This window comes from Arvicola amphibius, chromosome 3 (assembly GCF_903992535.2).
Source record: "Arvicola amphibius chromosome 3, mArvAmp1.2, whole genome shotgun sequence".
In the NCBI taxonomy this organism is placed as follows: domain Eukaryota; kingdom Metazoa; phylum Chordata; class Mammalia; order Rodentia; family Cricetidae; genus Arvicola; species Arvicola amphibius.
This window is the reverse complement of record NC_052049.1, coordinates 23,300,537-23,321,571: the sequence shown is the minus strand read 5'-3', so window position 1 is coordinate 23,321,571 and position 21,035 is coordinate 23,300,537. Positions and strand designations below refer to the sequence as shown.

At 45.4% G+C, this 21,035-nt stretch overlaps 1 protein-coding gene across 2 annotated transcripts in view; it reads right to left on the bottom strand.

Annotated features, from left to right (window-relative positions):
* Rai14 (retinoic acid induced 14) overlaps positions 1 to 20,548 on the bottom strand; it is a 136,107-nt gene extending 115,559 nt beyond the window's left edge. Inside the window, exons 1-2 of one of the 2 annotated variants that reach the window (XM_038322451.1) lie at positions 20,263 to 20,548; positions 19,203 to 19,300 (exon numbers count right to left, since the gene is read on the bottom strand). The gene's annotated coding sequence lies outside the window, so the exon portion shown is untranslated. The remainder of the gene's footprint in view (positions 1 to 19,202; positions 19,301 to 20,262) is intronic. The other variant, XM_038322450.1, reaches the window with a different exon arrangement.
* Positions 20,549 to 21,035: the final 487 nt, after the last annotated feature.

Here is a 21,035-nt window from a genome sequence, read left to right as displayed (position 1 = left end):
CCATTCGCAGAAAAAACGGTCTCAGGCAACAGTGGGTAAGAGTTTTCTGTTTGAGGTCATAGTGGTTATAAGGGAGTTGGGAGTGTGTGTGTGTGTGTGTGTGTGTGTGTGTGTGTGTGTGATAGTGTGTGTGTGTGTGTGTGTGTGTGTGTGTGTGTGTGTGTGTGAGAGAGAGAGAGAGAGAGAGAGAGAGAGAGAGAGAGAGAGAGAGTGAGTGTTTACCTTCGGCTTTCTTTTCTTCTTTTCTTCAAGCCTGGCAGTGAGAAGTATGTGGACTTGCGGACTTCTTGGGGAGAATTAAATAAATAAAGTAACAAATTCCAAAAGTTCTCAAGGGAAGGTATAAACTACTAAACGAACATTTTTCCGAAGCCCAGGATTTGACTGTATGATAGCTGGGTGGTCTGTGGGTATGGACTGAGGATGAGAGGAACCGGTGCTAAGGGGCAAGGGCTGGAAACAGATTAGTAACCCTAGAAACAAGGCCCCCCGACTGGGTGTAATTAGAGGTATTAATCCTGGTCTTTGTAAAAGGAGCTAACACCGGGAGCCACAGCTTGTGCAAGGTCACCTGGCCCACGTTGATACCAAGTATTCTCTGCGCCAGCATCTTCTTTCCGCGAAGATGATGCAAGAGCAAATCACAGACTTGCCTTCCTCTGCTCAACTGGGATTTTACGGTCCCAATTCCAATGCACAGGATGAACTACAGTCTGTTTTGTATAAAGTGACATCCAACTGCAGCAAGGGGACACTAATGGCAGTCCTTGGAAAAGGCACTTGAGGTGGCTATTTCAGACCAGTCAGGCACAGCTTTCTTTTTTTTTCTTTTTCTTTTTTAAAATTCTGTTTAGTCTTTTGTTTTTGGAGACAAGGTTTCTCTGTGTAACAGTCCTGGCTATTCTAGAACTTGCTTTGTAGACCAGGTGCTGACCTGGAATTCACAGAGCTCTGCCTGCCTCTGCCTCCCGACAGCTGGGATTAAAGGCGTGTGCCACCACTGTATGGCTTGGCGATGCACATCTTACTGGATGTGTCTCACGGGAGTTAAAGAGCTGCACAGCAGCCTGTGCACAGAAAGATGGCACACTGACCATGGGCAGGAAGATGACATGCCTACAGAAAAACAACTGAACTGACTTTCTCATTGTAAGCAGATAGGAACCTTGCCCTCTGGGCAGAAATTGCTACCTGTTAACTATCACACGTGAGGAGTTACTAATCATCACACGATGGGCATGATGTTAAGTAGCCGGGATGGGACAGCACGGAATACTTCTGTGTCCTCGTGTAAGAAACACACAGGAGTTTTAAAATTCATTTTCCCTTTAAAAATAGTACCATAGCTCTCAGTCAGACCCTTATCTGATAAACTGAGAGCCTCAATAAAAATAGGTAGCTACTAGCCTAGAAAGTTTGACTTTAAACAAAAAATTAGACTTGCTTATTAAAAATGTGTACAGTGGGTCGAGGTTTTCTTTCGGGGTTACACAATGTTTTTAATTTATTGTCGTGATGGCTGCACAACCTGTGAACATATGAAACACAATTTGACTATGCATTGGGGCAAGACTGAGTGTTACAGGGTTCTCCACCAAGTTGTTATTAAAACAAAAGTCTTCACTTCCTCTCTAAGACTTAGAATTAGGAAAATTCTAAGTTAGAAACCCTTAGAGTGATTTGAAAGGAATTTCAATAGGAAAAAAATGCCAACAAGCAATGTTCTGAACCGCTAAAAGGTGATTATCCCCGAAATAGAGATTTCTCTATTATACCTCATCACTGATTCCTTTAAGCTCATGCTACTCCCCATGTGACCCAGGGACCATTCTCCCCCTGCCCCCGGAATCTCTGGACTCTCTGATACCCACTCAGTGTAAAGGAATCTAGACACTGGACAAATGGTTAATTATGACTATTTCTGATCATCTCCTATGTTTGAATTTTCACACCACAGGGCAAGGGAGCTGGGAGCAGACGTGGCAGGGGGATCCCTATACCCCAATTCTACGTGAGCAATTCATCATGCGTGACCAATAGGAATATTAATTCATAAAAGTAGACAGTGGCTACACACACACACACACACACACACAGTTTAGTGTCTGAATCGTAAGAATACATTAGCACCTGACAGACCACACCACATGACCCTAATTCTCTAAATTACCACAGAATTAGGAGAGTAAAGTCCTCTGGCTAACTCTTGCATCCTGGAATGTGGGGGTTACTGCGTGGAATCCTAAGTAACAATACAACACTAACATGTACCTAGACAAGCCCTGAGATTTTCCTCTTCAAAGTTAAAAAGAACATTATTAGACGTAAAATCTACACGCACAAACGTGTCAAAGGTGAGGAACCGAAATACTTGTTTCTTCAGGCAATAACTTCTGGTGTGACAAAAAATGGATTCTTAACACGAGCTACACAAACGTGTGCTTCTCTCAATCTGGCAGAACTAAATCACTCCCCCAAAGGCCTCTCTAGGCCAACTACAACTCTTCCAGAAAGACGGCCCTCAAGACCATCTCTCCAACCTGACAGAAGCTGCTTTAACTTGGCCCCCACCCCCAGCTGGGGCTTCCCTAGGAGTTACACCTCTGCTTCTGAAACAAAGAAAATCAATTGGGGGTCAGGATCCAGTGACTATGTCCCCTATCCTGTTCAGCGTTTCTATAGCAGACTGGTCTAACCTACAACACCGAGTTGTAAATACATTTGGACATGCAGGTAATGGAAAGGAGACTCACAACTGATGCAAGGTACGAGCAGAGAAGGATTCTGGAAAAGACTCTTACAATCAGGTGTTAACTACTGCATACTCACTGGGAATCATCGAGGGCAACAACAAAAAGCAGAGACTTGTTTATAAACGGGGCAGGCTTCCAGCTGGCCTTAAGCACAGGATTTAGGCTGGGCGATAGGGGGACATGGTGTCCCTCCAAGCCTGGGTCAGACGTCTGTGCAGTCCCATGATTCTGAGTGCTCCCAGCAGGAATCACTGCAGAATTCTCTCTAAGGTCCTCCTTGTCATGGACCACTAGATCCTAGCACAAGAGACAGTTCAGGAGCCCTGTTACCATTTTCCAGAAAATTTGAAACTTTTCCTATCAGGCTGCCCACTAACTTTGGAACAGAGAATTTTTTTTTTTCAGAGAAGAATTTTCATTCTGCTTACTTATTCCCGGCCCTGACCACCATCAGTCAATGTGAACAATCATATAGGGCAAAGGTACCAATTAGGTGCCTGCATAGGCTCACCTTTCACCTCAGCAGAACTCTCTGTGATCTCCAGCACTAAACAGTTAGCCTGGCTGGGATTTGTGGGAAGGCAACATAATGATTAGGTTTCGCCACATACTGATCAAAGTACTGTGAATTTAAAGGCTCGAGCTCCCTTGGCCTCTGAAGTCTCCACCAGCTGCCTCCCTGCCTCCCTTTCCTCCCTGCCTCCTTCCTCGCTGCCTCCCCTACAATCCCCCAGCATCTTCCACAGCCACATGCCAACCCCAGCCAAGGGGCAGACTCTGAATAATGCATTGTTAGGCCCAGCAGAGACTGAGAATCATCAAACAGAACCTTGGAAACAAGTTCTCAGAACAGAGAGATTGTTCTCAGCCCGATTATGCAGACAGCTGTGGGCAAGCCCAGTAATTCCCTGCAAGGCAATTTGCCAGTTCCAGGATTTCCACAGGATTCTACCATTGGCCTTATGTAGCATGGGCATTTCCCCTGCTCAAGTCAAAAGACGTCAGTGAATCATTTTCTCCATCACTTATCTCCGGAGGTCATCACGGGCAGGGCTTTAATCGATGAGGAGCAAACAACGCAAAAAGCTCTATCTTGGTTGTCTTATCATATGAAAGATCAGACACAACAAGGAGCTTTCTTTAGTAATTTCTCGTTTTTTAAAAAAAGTCACGTAATTCCTGATCAGTGCTTAACCTCCTATAATTATATCCTTAATCAAAATACCTTGATATTGCCTATAATGCATTATCATGAATACAAAACCGTTAAGACTGGAATGATACATATCCATCCTAGACAGGGCCAAGGTTCCACCCTCAGTTCAGCCACGCCCTCTTCGGAGCCCTCCTTATAGCTGAGCAAACACCTTATAAATGAATGTGAACCGTGAACCAGAAGCAAATGCAAGTCATTCCGTCTGGTGAGGCCAGGCCAAATGCAAGTTTCCCAAGGATTGAAGGTTTTAGGAAAAAAAAAAAAAAAAAACTGGTGGCAGTGACCTTGAACTCCCTCTTCACAAACAGAGTAAATGGTTAGAAGGTGGAGACCAGAAAGGGATCTTTCTTTGGGGAAAAGAAGAAAGAAAGAAAGAAAGAAAGAAAGAAAGAAAGAAAGAAAGAAAGAAAGAAAGAAAGAAAGAAAGAAAGAAAGAAAAACAAAACTATGCAGCAATTCTCACCATGCCTACCCAGCCTCATGTGGAAGACTCGAACAGTATCTGGAAAAATTAGATGTTTGAGTCACACCTGGAGCATCTAAAAGGTGTGAGAGAAGCTGCCCTACCCTTTGAGAATAAAAATGAAGAAGCTGTCTCCACATTGCTGTCAGTTTGAGTGCTGGGCTGCGTCTGTGTGTAGATACCTTCCCCATGTGTTGCAGGCAGATAACTAGCCACAGAGAGTAGCGTGTTGTCTCAGATCTCTGTAAAAAGGGCAGATTAGATGAACAAATAAGGAGCAGGGAAAAGCTGACAGTCTAGCAGAGAAGCAAGAACCAGAGACCAGCGATGCCCAGCTCCTCTGGAGAACCCACGAGAGAAAAGAGGAGTGGCCAACAGCCCCTTCTGCTGCTCTGCAGGGACCGCCATAACAGAGCAGCAGAGGACCACAGATGGCTTAAGGGAAATGTAGTCCTCACAGCTCTCTACAAGCATGGTGGGAAGGTGCAGGCAGGCTGGTTCCATCCTGAGGTCCCCTCCCTTGGGCTTGCAGAAGGCCATCTATCTTCTCTTTTGTTCTCGTTTGGTCCTCCTTTGTGTCCACGTCCTAAATTGCCTCTTCGGAGGACACCACTGTTCTTGGAAGAGACCTGACCATATAACTTTGTTCAGTTTCAATCACGTCTGTTAACTGCATCTCTAAATACAGTCATATCCTGAAGTACTTGAGACTTGGACATCAGCATATGAATTTGGGGGCACACAGTTCAGCCCTTAACACCCCTAGAGAAATCCCAAGAACAAGATTCAGCCCCTAAACATCTGCCGGGCTCAGAGAATACAGTACTATGGAGCCGTGGTACTGAACTTGAGACTTCCTTATCCCAGTCCTCAACAGCTGCAGCTGTATCAAAGCAGGACTCTTTCTGTTTTCTTTTTTAAGGCAAGGTTTCTCTGTATAACAAACAGTCCTGGCTATCCAGGAACTCACTCTGTGGACCAGGCTGACCTTGAACTCAAAGAGATCCGCCTGCCCCTGCCTTCAGAGTGCTGGGATTAAACCACCGCACACCATCAAAGCAAGACTCTTAACAGAGATCAGCAATCATGGCAGAAGATGGAGGAAGTGACAGAAATACGGAGACGAAAGGGGGAGAAAAGGAGTAACTTTAACATTTTATCTTTTTTACATTTTCTGAAAATGGACATTCTGAGTCAGGAGTGTGATTCGTGGTAGACTGCACAAAAAGAAAAGAAAGAAGGAATGGGACATTCTAAGTTCTGAATTCAAAGTATTTAGCCACTGAAATGGAGCCTGGAACATTTTTAAATCTGTAATAATGAGAAAAGTGAGAACAAACAATGTACTAACTACTTTCAGGCAGTTGGGAGCAACACCAAGTTTTATGATGATATTTCATAAATCTTCATAAACTAAAGTACAGGTTTTGAAAAATACTATCCACATAATAAATAAGTTAAGAAATGCTTAAGTTCATGAATAGGCAGGCCAGTAACTATGACTTGGCCATTCCCACTGACACAGCCCAGTGAACATCACACAGCAGTCAATAAAGTATATCAGTGAAAATTTTTGAATGTTTTAAGTAATTTTCAAAAGGCGTTTCATTTTGGCAATGAGATCTTCCTAAGATACTGCAATAGCTCACATTTTTTTTCCCACAGAAAATAAATGAGCACATTCTTTTAGCATCATAAATGTCATTGTGATATGACATCAAAACAGTGGTGCACAAAAACTCTCTGGAGAGCATTAATCTTGTATTCACAACTCGCATCTATCCAGGAGATGACATCTTCCGTAAGAACCAAATAGATCTTTCTTCTTTGGACATAAATTCCAACATGCACTGGGGCTGATCTCAGCTCATGACTCAGCCAGAACCGTAGGCACTGATGTGAAACAGCCCGGGGCTCCTCTGGCAAAGCAGCTACCCCTGCTCCAGTTGAGCCTAACACAGAAGTCCCAAGGTTACCTCCTGCCCTAAATCCATGGGATTTCAAAGACACAGACTTAACAAAGCAAGCTATCTCTACAATGGAAAAAAAAAAAAAAACTCTTTCCAAGACTAGGGAACGTGCTATGAGTAACCCTTAGAGGAAGGCTCGTTTTAAGGTCTCTCAAATGCTCTCTCTCAATGGACTGTTTATCTTTTGTGCTCCTAAGCACATCACCATGTTCCCCTCTTAATGGAGTAACTGTCTGCAGAGATCTAGAACCCCTCAATGTCCTGGTGCCTGAAGGCACAGGCACCCTTGTCTCCATTCCTTAAATTTTCTTCATCTTGCATATCAAGTTAAAAAGGATGTAGGTCTGCTAGGTATGATGGGATGGGACATACCTGGACTCCTAGTACCAAAGAGGATGAAGCAGAAGGATCAGGAGGTCAAGACCAACTGGGGCTCCCTAGTGAAAATGACTAAAAAATAAATTATATTGATAATCTCTTCATGTGTGATCTTAACAATTGATAGTGACAAAGAAAAAAAAAACAAAAGCAAAATGCACAGTGACTGTGCAAAGCACAGTGGGTGCCTTCAGAGTTAAATGTAACCTTACCAGTTGACCCAGAAGGTCTTGTCCCATGTATCTGAGAGAAACGAAAACACATCCACACAGAGAGTTGTACATGAATATTTAGAGGCAGATTCAAGACAGCACAAAAGTAAAACTCAAGTCAACAAAGCCTGACGTTTTGAAACACTGTCAGCAGTAAGCTGGAGTGTACTGTGGAACCATGGTGTAGCACACGCATGGTGTAGCACACACGTGGTGTAGGACATGCATGGTGTAGCACATGCATGGTGAGGCACATGCATGGTGTAGCATACACATGGTGTAGCACACGCATGGCGTAGTACATGCATGGTGTAGTACAGGACTGACAGTATAGTGCTGAGCACAGCTGCCTCCCATGGTGCAGACTGGTGGTGTGGGGGTACAGTGGTGAGCACGGCTGCTTGCTGGGGTCCAGCATGGGTGAGGCTCAGAAGCATGACGTGAAGGCAGACACATCTATGACACATCTGAGAAAGACAATGTAATAGACAAAAATGGAGTAGTGGTCGTCCGGGGCTGGCTGGTAACAGGGAGTGACTGCAAATGGTAGGCAGCTTGTACATCTTTGTCAATTTATTAAGTCCCTAGCCTGTATACTAAAGTTGGGCTCTATCATGACAGAACACAAACAACTCCTCAGGAAAGCTGCTTCTAAGAGTATCAAATGCAGAAAGTAAAAAGCGGAGTTCCACGTGCAAAGGGTTTGGCTGTGAAAAGTCTCCACAGTGCGTGAGAAGACAGCTCTACTCATGGGCATATTTAGTCCCTTGATTTTAGTCTTTAAAAAGGATTTTGCTGCCAAAAGTTGGCTCACTGCATATTTCATCAGTTCTTTGACTCACTTCAGGAGTAGCAATGTTGGCAATGTCACCGACAGTGATCACAGTGGCTCCAGCTGGCCTGTGAAATCTCTTTATCCAGTCATGGGGTATCTTAAATACTTGGCAGACTAAGGGGCACATACATATTATAAATTATTTCTGTGCATGACAAAAACTGGGAGCAGGAGAAAGGGAATGGATGAAGAATCCCCAAATGATTTCTGCTTCCCCGACTATCACACCTGGACATAGAACACCGAGTTCAAACAGCTCTCATGCCAGCCCAACTGAGCAGCAGTGCCCCTAGCTAGCAGGTCTATGTGCTCCACCATCAAAGGCAAACAGTTTTTAATATGAAGGGCACAGAACACTTCCATAATGGAACTAAGATTTACCTCCTCCCGATTGGTTACAAGGCCACAAACCTACATACCTTGTACCTGACAATACAAGGGTTCGATGGCTATTTAAGGGGACAGACAGAAATAAGAAGGAAGAAATCATTGATGCCATACTCATATTTTACATACTGAATTTCCAAGGACACGCATGGCTCGTCTAGAAATGGGGAATCACAAAATAACTGCTTACAAAATAAGCATTATGAAGAAGAGGAAGAGGACGAGGGAGAAGAGGATGAGGAAGAAGAGGAGGAGGAGGAAGAGGAAGAGGAAGAGGAAAAAGAAGCAGCAGCAGCAGCAGCAGCAGCAGCAGCAGCCGCCCACGCGCACTGGTGTGCTTACACAGGAACACATCTGCACGGTCAGAACCCACTGGTCCATTATACCCATTATATACCACGTAGCTTCTGAATAAAAATGCTCAAAGCTGGGGTGAAAAATCCAAGATAAGCGGGGAGGCTTAGTCAGACATGAACTTAGCAAAATCACTGTACATCCTTTGTCTTTCTGCCCTCTGTGCCCCAGGCATGGAACCAGGACTTCGTGCATTCTAAGTAATGTTCTACCACTGAGCCACATCCCCAGTGGCTCTAGATGACGGTGCCTCTACTGACAGGGTGCTGGGTGGGGGTGGCAGGAGGTGCAAGTTACCACACCTGGATGAAGGAATCTCACTTCACCAACGCTGCCCAGCGGGCCACTAGCCACACACTGCTACCGAACGTCTGAGATAAACCAAGAAATACTGTAAGTGGAAGCACACAGGTTTTATGGAAAAAGAAACGTTTGCCTCCTGTTATTACTAATAAATGTTACACTAATTATGCATTAGAAATGATGGCATTTGGATATATTATTCATTTTATAACATTCCCCCTGTGGCTACTGAAAATCTAAAATTGCCCATGTAGCCTGTATTTGTGACATGAGTCTCTGCAGGTGACAATTTACTTTTTTTCCCCCAAGGACTACATATAAAAGCATTTCACTTTATTATTTATTAGTGAGGCAGGATAAAAGAGCAAACAAAAATGCATATGCTGGCAGCTTTAGCATTACCTCAGTACCTTAATTTTATTAATTTACTAAATATTCCAATTTAGTGATAAAAGAACTTGTTTTAATGGCTTCCTCAGACACAGACAGAAGGAATAACTGACTAACAATTTTATTCTACTTAAGACTCTCAGACATCCCATCTTTGCACGCTCAACAATTACCTCCAATACTGTACTAGTCAAAACCTACGTCTCTTTTTTTCTGTTAAGAGCTGAACAAGTAGAGATTTTTTTTTCAAATTATTCGATATGTAATGTAACCTTGCATCCACTCCATCCGGAGCACAGCCACGTTTAATTTAAACAGGATTTTACTGCTACATTTACATGGTGGTTGAAGCAAGGCAAGTTCTCTGAGGAACTTGTTAAGGCAACTGAAAGATCAGCCACCTTTATGGTGTTCAAATATACATGATGTAATAGAAATAGACAAGGAAAAAGAAAACAGAGAAACAGATCTATAACCTATTCTGTGCCATATCAGCGTATGGGACAACCTTTATCACTATAGATTATTAATGGCAAGAATAATTAATTTTGTCAACATAGTCATGGTTCTTTAGGAGGTTGGCAGAGAGCCATAACGTGCCATAACAGCCGAAATAAGTGTCATTTACCCAAATCAAGGCTTTGACTTTTTCCATTACAACCCTTTTTCACAAGGAAAACTTTTGTGACCGTGGTAACAGAATAGGTATATAAAAAGGGTATACGCTGACAAATTAGCAGAAAAAACTTTTGATCCTTATGTATTCATATAATTTTACCATTGTTAATAAAAAAAATTGCATACTATGATATGGGTGTGCTTATTCATTTTTATGTAAAGAATTAAATCTTGGCTGAACATTTGACACACTGCAGAACTCAAGAGCATCTTCAGTGGTTTGTAGAGTCGGCCGATATTTCAGTTTTATAGTTCTTAGGTGTTGAGAACATCACCTTGCACAAACACACAGCATAAAATGGCAGAAACATGTCTCGAGACACTTGGTAACTGTTGGGAACTGTCCTAACCCCCAGCCAAAAGTCATTTAGCAATTTTCTTTAAATGAAACTAAAACAGCAACTAATTCATTTTGAAGACCAAACATTCCTAATCCAAGATAATGCAAAGAAACATGGATCTGATAGACTGAGAAGAATGATTTAGTTTTTGTAATTAAGCCGGCATGTTTCTGTGAGAGCAGAAAAGTGTGTGTGTACAGTCTAACACTGCAATTCGTGACACGTAATAGCCTTGAGTCTAGGCCGAGCTGTTTCCGGCGCTGATCGATGGGGCTGGTTGGCGGGACAGCAGGCGTGGTGCAAAACCGTGCAGTGCTCAGAACCAAGGCCACAGTGAACTGTTGCAGAGCACTGTGGGTGAGTGTTGCCCAAGCCACCTCAGTCACTTTGTGTTTGCTTTTAACAAATTTTCGGTCACCGTGCATTCAGAAGCCCTCAATGTTGCTCCATTTTCCATAGACCTCACATCCAGCTGCTGTGGCAGTTTGGGGAGCTGGGATTTAAAGGACTGCTTCGAAATATTTTCCTCCCTCTTTAAACTGTGTTACAAGTGAGGACCACGTTATCTAACACAACCACTTCTGAATTAAATGGCATTATCGTTTTCAGCTACCAGATTTAAAAACTATAGGATAGAAACTTTTATCTGGACAAAGTGGCTACAATACCACCAACAACAATAACACAGGTCAATTTTTGCGCCCAACGTGACTCTGGGTTTCATATCAGATGGCACTAAAAATAAAGCTTGGCCAGATCCACCTTCTTAGTACAAACAAACAAAAAAAAGAAAAAGAAAAACAAAAACAAAACAAAACAAAAACAAAAAAAAAACCCTGAGTTGCCTTGAAAGTTGAAACAATCCTAGAATGGCTGCTGGCAGGAGAGAACTCCTTAGGAGCCTGCATGGACCAATTTGTAAAGGGCCCTCCCTCTGGCTGCTCCCTCCCTTGCACATCCCTTTCTCAAACAAGGGAAGTCTAAGCTTAGCCAATAATTTTATTAAGACTGCAAATAAGATTCTCCACTTAGCTTTGCTAAGGATACCAACTATCAGAGAAAGTATAGAAGAGAGAAGGGTGTGTTTTATAACTCAGTTCAGCAGACAAGGACAGACTAGGGTGGAAGGGCCCAACTCAGAAAACTGAAATGTCTGATACTTAAGGGACTTCATTTGTTAGGACATTTCTGTGTCTGGGGAAATTAGATTGTCTCGTACAATTCTCTCCAACATATGTATAATTTCAATGCTGTAAAGATATTGTCATTCTACAAGACAATGAAAAGCACTGATTAATATTCTTTTAAGGGTAATTCTAGAAACGCTGCCCAACAAGACAAGAGCATGGCAGGGGACATCTGGTGACATCTGCCCTGAGGCCACATACAGAAGTGCCCACAGCCTCTACCTCAGCCCGAAGCAGACAGTGACATTATAAGGGCTACATCTTCTGTTTCTTTTGCCAGGGTAGATATTAACACTCACTTTGACAGTCAGGGGAATCAAACAGTCTTTGTTCTAGGGAGTATGCACTCAAAGTAATCAGGGGAGGCATGAGGGCTGAGGAAGAAAGCAGGCTTCCCGCCAAACAAGGCAGGAACAGTCCCTGCCATCAACAGACTGGCCGAGCGCGAGCTTCAGCTCCCTGTCATGTGGAGGGAATCCTCCAGCTGGGCCTACTGCTGGCTTTGAGAAAGAAGAAGAGCAAAAGAGAAGGTAAAACGTCACACAAACACTGAATGCAGCTGCATGAATCTAAAGGATGACAGCCCATCAAAATCGCTGACCATACATGTACACAAGGTGGTGTTGAAATGAGTTTTTACAAAAAGAGAGAAACTCTAAGAAAATCCTGGATTGTAGAAAAGTTGATAATGGACATTAGTTACTTACAGCTCCTATCCTAGATTGAATAGATTTTTTTTTTCAATTTAACAACAAAAAGTTCATGAGGAGTAAAAAGGCAAATTTCAAGAGAAAATCCTACTAGCCCCCCAAAGGAAAAATCTAAGGATTTGGTTACATCTATAAACAAAGGTCCAAAAGGGTTTGGAGAGCATACGCAACAACTTCCTCCCAGCACGCCTGTGGGAACCTGCAGATTGTCCACTGAGAGAAAGGAGACTAGTCGGCACCATGTCCAGTGCTACAACCTTCCGGCAGGGATCATGAGGGTCGCCGAGTCCTTCCCGGCCCATCTGCGGAGGAGCTCTCTCTTAGTTCCCCTGTGACTGCCTAGGTGCTGATTGCAAGGGGCCCCCGTGATTTGGCTGCCTCTTCCAGCAGCACGTCAGCACACCCTCATTTTTGAGAGGTCTTCAATCATCAGTAGGTCAACAATGGGAGGAGATGTTCATATTCTCCCTGATTCAGATTCACTTGAACATTCCTGTCAAATTAAGACTCTGAACAGAACCTGCTAAACCCCTGAGAATATGTGAGAGATTTATGTGTTCCCAGCGGGCTGCTAAGGGCTTGGGTTCCACACGGTTTATGTCCTTCACGTTCAATAATTTGCATCACCTGAGACCCCTCATTTTTATGTATTCTTTAAATTGACTTGCCCAGGTTTAAACAAGCCTGCGTTTGTCACAATAATAATTAGCGGTATATAGGACTCCCAAGTCATAATTTGTGTCTAGGGTGGATACACACACGCATACACACACACACACACACACACACACACACACACACACACACTGTTTAGGAGGCCAGTGTTGTGTGAGGTCAGAACTAAGGTCATGTCTCGTTCTGCCACATACCGCCCAAATACTTTTATTTCCCTGGGTCTCAGTATCCTCTACAAAATGAGTTCTCACCACTACCTCGGTCCAGCCATCAACAATCCACCACAGACTGGGTCAGACTGTGGACATGCTGAACCCTGAAATTCTGAGTCCAGGAGGGCAGGGCTTGTCATTCCAGGACCTTGAAACATTGACTCTCCTATCAATCTTTGCCCCTTATGAGAAAGCCGACCACACCCCAAGATCAGACTAAGACCAGCCTTGACCTTACTCACTGTGAGGCCAGCAGCAAGGTGCCTGCCACTGAGAAAGTACACAAGTGAACTCACCTGTGTGGCTACATACATTACACGTAGGCTAGCCTCTGTGTTGGTACAAGTCTTGAATGTGCTGGTTTGATGTCACCGTGGGCATACTTCTCCTATGGAGTGCGGGTCACAATGGCAGAGCTCTCCTCCTGTGTGTGGAGGTTTCATGGGAGGGAGGTTTTCCTCTGCAAGAGCAGGCCTCTGAGAGCCAGGCTACCAGTGAGGAAACGTGACCCTGTATTCCACAGGGTTTGCTGAGACCGTCCCTGCTGGTGAAGAAGCCAGGACTAACTGGACCAGAGAGAGTGGTAGGTGGGGGGCAAGTTGGGATGTTCCTGCAACGGGCTAAGTGTTGTGAGATAAGCTTCAGGTTGTCCCCAATATCACCTCAGAGAAAAACGGGGACCTGCTGCCATTTAATGAACAAAAAGACAGCATAGGCCCCATTCCAGACCAAGGAATGTTACCCTTGGATAAGGACTTAAAGCTCAATTTTTCAAATCCTTCAGACCTTAAGAAAACAGTCATAGCACAGAACAACTGTTCTGCTTCTCTGTAATAATTGTATAAAACTCTGGGGGGCTGGGAGTGGGAAAAGGAGGTGCATGCCAATGCTATGCATGGGTCAGAGGATGGCTTACACCAGACACTCTGGCTTGGCAGAGAGCACCTCTACCTACTGAGCCATCTCTCCGGCCCCCAGAGCCACATCTTATTTGTTCTAAACAGAATCATCATACTGGATCCAATAGAACTAGTTCCAAAAAGTGGCCAACGGTGTGTGAACTGGCAACTAGCTAGTGAAGCAACCAGTGGCTAGTGAGTTTTCCGAGTGTGGTTGTAAAGCCCACAATTAGTTCTTCTTGGCATACATGGCAGGTTAGCAACCCTTCCTGAGGGGTAGAGGTGCATGACAGAAAACAGACTCCCTTGAGAAGGGGCATAAATGCAACAAGGATTTCCAGGTACACTACATGGATTTGGAATTCTCAAAAAAAAAAAAATCTGAGTATTCCAAAGAGGCTCAGAAATTGCTTTAGAGCACCAAGGTCCATAAACCTCTTAAAATGATTTAAAAAATATTTCTGAGCAGACAGCATCACTGAAAAGAAGCCAATTTCCTCCATGGAAAAACGGTCCAAAGGCTGCATTTGATGTGCATAAGTGCCCACCGACAGTGCCAGGGTTCTCCAGGACTATGGCAGCAAGGCTTTCCTTGGTCTGAGGGTTGGATTCCTTTGGAGGAAAAGAGCTCCTTGCTGCCCAAGTGTAAAGGGAGCTTTTCTTGGTGCTTTCCACCCTTCCAGCAAGCTCTGCCAGAGCTTCCTTTCCTGGCTAAGATGCCAGCACTTCAGCCAGAACCAGCAACTGGAAAGATGCAGTGGAAGTTAAGTTTAAGGGGGGAGGGATAAAAGATTAAAAATAAAACAGAAATTCCTGATTAAACAAGCTGAATTCATCTAGAAATCATAAAGGAAAAGCAGGGTCTAGTCTGGTTGCCTAATCTCAGCACTCTGATGGCAGAGGGAGGAGAATTGTAAAGTCGAGGCTGGGGGAGAGTTTATTTTGCTCTTATTTATAACAATAGCAACACTGGTACCTGAGCGTTCTTTACTTGGGTTTTTGACAGTAAAGAAAACTTATGTAGTACATATGCACCTTTATTATAAACTTGGGTATTCACAAATGCAAATTTAAGAAAAGAGTAATTGGGCTAGAAAGGTGGCCCAGTGGTTAAGTGAACTTGCTGCTCTTCCGGAAGACCTGAGTTGGGTTCCCAGCACTCACTGGGGTGGCTTGGAGGTCCAAACTGCCTGAAACTCCAATTCAAGGGGGATACAACACCCTCTTTTGGCCTCTGGAGGCACTGCATGCATGTGGTGTACAGACATACATGCTGGCAAAACACCCACACACATGAAATAAATATTTAGACTGTGTGCTTAATAACAGGGTGAACTAATCATGATAAGCATGCCCAGAGTGAACAAAGAACATGGGATTATATGACAAAACAAGGTAGTAATATTCAGTGAAGTCCATTTACTACGGAAAGGAGTAGAGCAGATCACAGGTAAAGGCTGGTCAGATGACCTGAGTCACCACGACACAGCTGGTGGAGCAGTGGAGACACAAAGCGCCAACTTCTCCAAGGAACGGGGGTGGGGGGGGGGTGGAGGATTTCCCGCACATCTTCTCCACTCCAGCGTGCGCTCTGCTGCAGCCTACACTGTTTTGTCACTATCACTTAAGCTCATCTGTAACCTAGATGGCTTCATGTCTCATGGCTACTGTTAGGGGCTTAATGGCACTCCCGTACGTGTTGTTCAATAAATACTAATCATATACCTTGTGGTAGCTGTCTCCTGGACTCCCTGAGCATAGAGCTGAAGAGGCACACTTCCTTCAGCGAAGGCTTTGTTTGTAAATGCACTATTAAGACAGCAGAGCCACCACGTTTTAGAACGTTGGCTAAATTCAATAATCATCCATAAGCAAGTCAGTTTCTTACTTCCGTACTACAGAAGGCTGGAGCTAGAAAATGGAAGATGTAGCAAGCAATCCTTCTCAAACTCTTGCTGAATTGCTTGCAACTCTAAGCCAGGAGACTGAAATCTCTTCATTTAGCGCCTCACTAATGACCCACTGCTTGTGGTTAACCAAGCCCATCTCGAACCACACCTTACTGATGGGTTCACCGTCACTTTACCTAGAGGGCAAAATGGCTGTAATTCACCATTTTGGATGTATTTTAAGGATGCTTGCCAGTACCACTTACCTATATATGTAAAAAATTAGATTCTTTTCCCTACCCCACTTTCAGAATGCACAAAGGCCTTTGACACGTCTAGCTTTGTTCTGCCGACTCCCACACTCATCACCCATGGAAGAGAAAGTTCAGTTGGCTCCTGGCAATGTTGTCTGTACCATGCGTTAAGGGCCTTCTGACGTGACTGTTCAAATCCCGAGTACTTTTAGGTCCCTGCTGCACACTGGCTGCTCTTCGACCTTCAGAGGAAGGTCATTTTCCCACCACCATAAAAAGGACCCCATCCCACAATCTTCCTAGAAGAAGGCGTTTGAGAATTTATGAACACCCCCTCTGTAGCAAGTCAGGGAGATACTTTCTGTTCTCCGGAGTTCCTTATGTCTGGTGTTGCTGGGGACTGTGAAGAGGTGTTCCGAGAGATGCTGTGTAAGGGAAAGGTCAGCCCCTTTCACGCCAGTAACACTGGGAAGACAAGGTTGTCAAGAAAAAGCAAGATGAGCGTGTAGCCAAGCATCTCGCTCCTTGTTTTCCCTTGACTTTAGATTCAGGAAAACACTGGGTGACAAATACCCAAAGACTTGGGTACTCTGTGGGCTAAGTTACAGAGTGGATTCTTTGTAAGATTGTTTTTTCTGTTGTTTGTTTGTTTTATCCCATTAGAACCTGTACGTAACAGTCTGGGGTACGACAGAACATCTAACACCCCCCAGGATGCCTAACACGTGCAGAAGAAAGCGGAGGTGGAAAATACCGAGTAGGAAGGTTAAACAACAAGCATAATATTGCTAGGTGGGCTTGGTGGCCCGTGTCTGTAATTCTATACCTTGAGCAGAGGTAGGAGTGAGCTAGGGACCAATCTAGCCCACGTAACAAGTTCCAGGCCAGCCAGGACTGCAGTTACATCCTGATTCAATAAAAAGCATCTTATATTCATTTAAATTTATCCAGTATGAGTAACTACTATGTGTCAACACCGCTCATGATACTTATGGGACAGCAAATTTAAAAAATGCAAAACTCTGGCCCTCATAGGCCTACTACAGGAAGACAGCACTGACAGAAATTTACATATATGGCAAGGTAGAAACTGACAGGGGACACACGGGGAAACAAAGTAGGGAAGAGGTTGCAGGATAGACTGGGTGGGAGTGTCTGCAAAAGGACCTCAGGGGAAAAGGCCACAGCCCATGTGAGGGAGGTGAGCTCCAGGGAGGAGGAACACCAAAGACAAGAACTCAGGGGCCAGAACGTGCCTCAAAATCTGAAGGAATAACAAGGAGGCCAATGTGTTGACTGCCTGGCTCTCCTTTGGGGAGCTGGGACAAGTCATGTCATTAATACAGCTACTCATAACAGTGGAGATCCGCCTCTGCTCATGAGTACTTAGACCCACAGGTCTAAAAAGGAAGAAACCAGGAAGGGAACCTGAGTGAGCAATCACAGATCAGAGGACCAACAAGTCTTTAGCACAACTAGACCAGACTCAGAAATGCGATAAAGAACTATTCTTATTAATAATAGAAAGAAGAAAAGGAAACTCAGACAAAACAATCCAGTCAACTAACCTGACCGAAACGTTTATAGAGTTTAACAGTGACCAGTATTCGCTTTTTCATCTAACAGATGGCTGAGACAGAACCTAAATGCTCCCTAAGGAACGAATGACATCATGAAAACAGCCTTCCAGGAGCTCACTATCCCAGCAGCTAGCTGAACAGACGATCTGCGCGTAAGGAAGCTTATCTCAGGATGTGAACTGCTACTTTACAACATACTACAGAAAAAATATATATATATAAACAGATAGACAAATAAACAAATAAAATGTGGTGGGCTCTCCCTCAGCTAAAAGGGTGTCCTGGGAACCAGCTTCCATTTGACAGGGGGATGAATATACTGTATTGTTCACATATTAGAATGCCTGCAATAGCCGATGTGAATAAGGACCTACATGGATCTCAAACTGAAAAAAATCTTAAGGACACACACTGTAGGTATATAGAATTATGCCATTAATATGAAACTGTACACACAAACGCTCATGATTTTTAATTACACACAGAAGGACCGATCATACTTGGGAACTATATATGTACTCAGTCATTCCTGCTCACCTGAGGCCAGAAGCAGAGAGGAAAGGACAGATAAACTATTTCCTATCATTTGTTATCATACCTACAAAGTGGAACGACTAAATGCCTTATCGTGCACAACTTCTGCTTATCTTTGAAATATTTCATATTTATTTACATTTTGGAAGACAAGCAAGCTAAGACAGGAAGTGAGGAGAGACAACATTTCACCCCGTTATATCCGAGGCCCACTTGTGTTAACACCAGATCTCAGTTTCTGACCTCTAGAGTTGGGTGGCAGTGGAGGTGGGAGTTAATATGGTAATAGAGCCCGTCTGAGCACACTACAGGCCCCGAGTCTGGTAGCCAGTAACATTAAAAAGAAACAAAGGGGCTGACTCTCCCAGCAGATAGAGGTGCTTTCTGCCAAGCCTCAAGACCTGAGTTCTGTTCCCCAAACCCGCACAGTAGGAGAGAACTGACTTGAAAGTTGTCCTCAGACCTCCGCAAGCATACGGTGGTGCTCATGCGAAACATATCTCATTGGTGAATGAAGCTAAAACTGATCACCCAACACCAGATGTCTCTCCCAGGTCCACAGTATACAAGAATTGGATTTCTTCTGACAAAACTGGCTGCCATATAAGCATAAAGGAGAAAAGGCCTTGCTAGTAAGTTATTACTGACAAAGGATAAAATTAAATTCATCGGTTTAAAAAAAAAAAAAGCTTGCTGTCACACGTGTAAACAAGGACCCAGCACTTGTGGGACAAAGCAATCAAAGTCCAACCTCCCTGGGATTCACTGCTTTTTTTTTTTCAACTATGCTCAAACCGTAAGAGATGCAAGCTCGTGCTAATAAAGCTAATCAATGTCCCACTAACGGTCAAAACTAGTTCCTCCCCAGGCCGGCCTTTATAGCCTTGAATTTGCATACCCCAGACAATGAGCAATGAGCTGCCCCTGGCAGCTCCGCGCTATTCTGCGCTATTCTTCCCACCGGGGACCCCAGTCAAATCACCTGTGATGCCAGAGAAGAGAAGCGGCAGGTACCAAGTGAGTGGCCTCGCATCTGCACACTTGGTCACTGGGAGTAAAAGTTGCGCTGAGCTGGGCTCCCTGGAAAAAGAAAGCCTGGCATAATTTATATAAAGCTCAGGCCTCTGAGAGAGGTCACCCCTGCCTCTTCAAGTCACAGTGGGGTCCATCTGGTTTAATCCCCCCATCTGTTGCCTTTCCAGACTCAAACCACCCACCCCACCCGGTCATCCCAAAAATGAGATGCGAAATCCAAAAAGAAAAACCGCAGCAAACTACAGAGCCTAAATTGAAGACACAAACTGGCAGTGATGAGAGAGTTGAAAGGAGGATACCCGCCCTCCCAAGCGGGTCGCAATGGATGGCGACCTAAGCCCAGCTGCCTGGTGTGTGCCCCAACTCCAGCATCCTCCTCCCCACCTTCCTAGGAGCTGTGGTGGGGGAAAATGACAAGAAGGGTGGGGAGCAAGGGGCCGGGACAGGCCCGAGGTGGTCTCGCCTACGTCCTCCAGCCGGCTCCCCGGCTCCCTTGAGTCCGGAAAGGAACAATAGCGGACTGTGGGTCTCCAAAGCCGCCCGCCCGGCGTCTCCCGCTCGCACCTCCTTCTCCGGCTTTTCCAAGTTCAGAGAAGAGGCGGGTCGAGCCTGAGAGCAAGGATTCCGCAGCGGGACGCTTGGCAGGGCATACAGGTGGGACGGGTTGCCCAGGGGTGCAGCCACATCGTCCTCCCAGGTCCGGTCATTCATTCCCACCCGCGCTCCCTCCGCAGACAGCCAGCGCACCAGACCGCCGGAGGAGGCGAGCCCCCTTTCCTAACTTGGTCGGTCCTCTGTTTCTGCCAGATCCCCACCATCTCTCCAGTTCCTTCTCACACCCCCCCACAACCAACCAAACTGTCTTCCGCGGAAAGTGGGCGGCCAAGGCTGTGTGTCCAGACCGTAACTCCCGCCCCGCACTCTCGCTCTCGACAGCCCCAGACACAAAAGCGGGGACCAAGCCCACACCCCGCATCCCAGCCTCCCTGCTGGGCGCCGCCACTCACCCCATCCAAGCGACTGCCTCAGCTCCCGGCTCCGCTGGCCGTCCCGCCCGCCGCTTCTCCAGGAAAGCGCGGCCGCCGGGCTCGCTTCCTGCTCGGCTTCCTGCGCTGGGTCCCTCCTCCTCCTCCTCCTCCTTCTCCTCCTCCCGACGCGAGGGTCAGTGGGCGCTCAGCTCCCGGGCTCCGCCGGCAGGGCGGGGGCAGCGGCAGCACCACCACGTGGCCACCGGGCGCCGGCCCCCGCCGACCTGAATCCCGCGGACTAGAGGGGGGAGGTGCTAGCCACTCCCACCCCGAGCGGCCCCAAATTCCCGGAGTCAGGTGACCTGGCCCGGGCGCTGCTCCCCGACCTGCGGGAGGTGCTCTAGGACCGCCCACTCCCGGTCCCCGGGCGAATCTAGGACGTCCACGTTCAGTTTTGATTTCTGCGGATCGTAGGATCCTTCTGCGTGGATCTGTCTCACACCTTAACTTGAAGTTAGTGGGAACCACGGTATGCGTGTCCTGCCTCTGGGGGAAGGGATGAGGCCCCGAAAAGTACTCGTTTCTGGTCAATTCCCAAAGTTACCTGTAGTTTTGGGAAAAGCAAGGTCGGGGCAGAAGTCAGAACTGACCCAAGCCCCTCAGAACCAAAGTCGAATTGGTTCCATTTCCAAAGTTATCCAACAGAAAGTAAACTGGAATGTACTCACATTTTCTGGGCTGAACCAGTAGGTTGGAGAGACTGTTTCCTTACCACTCCTCAGGTGGTAAGACAAGACTTTTGTGCTTTGCTC